This window comes from Sinocyclocheilus grahami, unplaced genomic scaffold (assembly GCF_001515645.1).
Source record: "Sinocyclocheilus grahami isolate Dianchi unplaced genomic scaffold, SAMN03320097.WGS_v1.1 scaffold30292.1, whole genome shotgun sequence".
Taxonomy (NCBI): Eukaryota; Metazoa; Chordata; class Actinopteri; order Cypriniformes; family Cyprinidae; genus Sinocyclocheilus; species Sinocyclocheilus grahami.
In genome coordinates, this window is record NW_015521059.1 from 1 (window position 1) to 2,437 (window position 2,437).

At 39.8% G+C, this 2,437-nt stretch overlaps 1 long non-coding RNA gene across 1 annotated transcript; it reads left to right on the forward strand.

Moving 5' to 3' along the window:
- Positions 1-35: 35 nt before the first annotated feature.
- On the forward strand, positions 36-791 carry LOC107580304 (uncharacterized). Its single transcript, XR_001608622.1, has 2 exons — positions 36-111; positions 322-791. It is a non-coding gene; the product is annotated as an uncharacterized lncRNA (long non-coding RNA).
- Positions 792-2,437: the final 1,646 nt, after the last annotated feature.

The following is a 2,437-nucleotide window of genomic DNA, read 5'->3' on the forward strand; positions in this document are numbered from 1 at the left end:
GCCAATGTCAAAAAGGAGGATAAAAAGACCAAGGTGAAGGCCAAGAAGAGTTCAGAGTCTGCAGCCAGCGAGGAGAACCACTCTGAAAATTGAGAGGCCAAGACCAAAGCGGTGTGCTATAATCTCATTTCACAGTAGACTGTCCATAGAAACACTGCAGAGTCAGTTTTTTTTTTATTTTTATAAGCTCATTTTACTTTTCATTTTGTGTTGACTGTGTGGAATAAAATAATTGGAATGCTGTTACACTAGCATATTCTTCCTATCTTTTGACATGAAAAAATTATTCTTGATGATTTCTTCCTCTCAAACCATCCTCAGGTCACACAGACTCAAAAAGAAGCGAAGGAAGCGAAGTCTGAGTAGCACTCTTGCCTCTCATCAACACTGTCGTCGCAGCTCCTCATCACTCCCAGTGTTGTGTCATTGTCAACCTCCAAGGCATATTGTTCACAGAGAAATATTTTTATCAATGGTTTTATATGCATCAGCATGGATTTTTAGCACAAACCGAAGCTAAATGCTGAGCACCTTGTAGATTTGCAGTGATGGTTTCTGTGAAAATGCCACACTAAAGGTATTTTTAAATGCCATTTATTGTTATTGATAACTTATTTGGTTTAGAAAAATCAGATGTCATCAAGTTCTTAAAACACGGCTGAGGGAAATTGTCTTTTTGTTTAATCATTTGTCCTAAATTTTGGTGTATTATTCATAACAGTGGGGGAATCACAACCTGTAAGCAGAGATTTAAGAGAGCGGATAGATCTCACTGTCCCTTGCAAAAAAAACAAAAAAAAAATCTAAAGGTTAATGGCAGCTTGTTAAATGTTTTCATGCAAATTGTAGTTTTTTTACCATGTGATTCTGACGTGTTGAAGTCTGCAGGTTATGATGTACACTCTCTAATGTTGCAGTGTCTGCTAATAAAGAAAATGGAATTACTCCCTTTTGCCTCTCCCTTTTTTTTATTCAAAAACTAAACTGCAATAAATTTGACAAGAATCACTGAAGATTCATTGATCACTGCTCACACTGGACATTCTAGTGTCACTAATCTTTACACAGAACTTTGTCATTCAAAGAGACCGACTTTGATGCTTGCGTGTTTTGCACTCTTGTAACCAAGTAAAGAGAAGTGTTAACTCAAATACATGGTTTGATGGGAAATGCCCACTAGGGGGAGTTGTATCATGTTGGGGAATAGACATGTAGGAGAGAGAAAGTTTTGTATGCCATGCTTGAGTAAGACTTATGCATCATCTGTGGTGATCTCTGCTGAGATTGACTACACAATAAACTGGTGATGATCATGGCAATTCATCTTCCTCGTTCATACTTACGATGTCCTTGTGAACCTACAGTTCTATTTGGAACATGGACACAAATGATTGAAAACAAACTTGGCAATTCATGGAGAGGAGGAAGGGATGCTATGTTACATAAAACAGAAGCACTGAGGGCATGCGTCTGCACGTACGGGAGCAAAGGCATGACGACAATAACCGAGAACAGAATTGGGTCAAGAATCGATCCTTGTGGGACACCACGTATCAGCATAGCTGAGCTTGAGGAGCGTTCTCCAAACTTCACAGAGAAGCTTCTGTCTTTAAAATAAGATTTCAACCAGTTTAGAGTATTTCTTCTCATACCACTTCTCAAATTGAGTAATACGAATGTTATGGTTCACTGTGTCCGAAAGCAGAACTAAGATCTAAAAAGAACAAGAACTACGGGGTAACCAGTGCCAGTAGTCAAGAACACATCATTTAAAAATGTTACCAACTCAGTCTCTGTAGAACGAATGATATTTTCTAAATCTAGAATGCAATACTTCAGATATGTTATCCAATAAACATTTGACGAAGGCTGGAGCTGGAGACTGACAGACCCGAAGCAAATCAGCTCCACAGGTGGAAAGGTGGCACCCTCACACTCCACTGTGTAATCCTCCGTGGCGGGCTTCGTTGCTGGCTCCCACTCCTGGTCAGACGTCGAATGAGATTGGCACCAGCTCTGTCGAGGTATTGACATTCAAGACCCAACAACAATGAACAGAAAGGCACTAGACACACCTGGACAGAATGACACAATCAGACACAAATGGGGGAAACTAGATCAGGGGAATAAACTAGGCGGGAGAGAAGGAAAATACAGAAAACACAGAAACAAGGTCCATATTGTGGCACCTACAGAGTGCTTAAAGTGGCAACAGTTTCCTGAAGGGGGAAAACATTTTTTAAACCCAACCCTTTGAAATTAATATGATCTTAACCAACGTCCAAGGTCCACTGTGATAAGAACACCTCACCTGACGTAAAGAAAAAAAGTATTATATTACCTTCAAGAAGGCATCTGATTACTTTTGATGGCAACAGAGTAATGCCAAAACACAGGTGTGTTTACCTGGTGCAATGAAAGCGAACCTGAAGCTTAG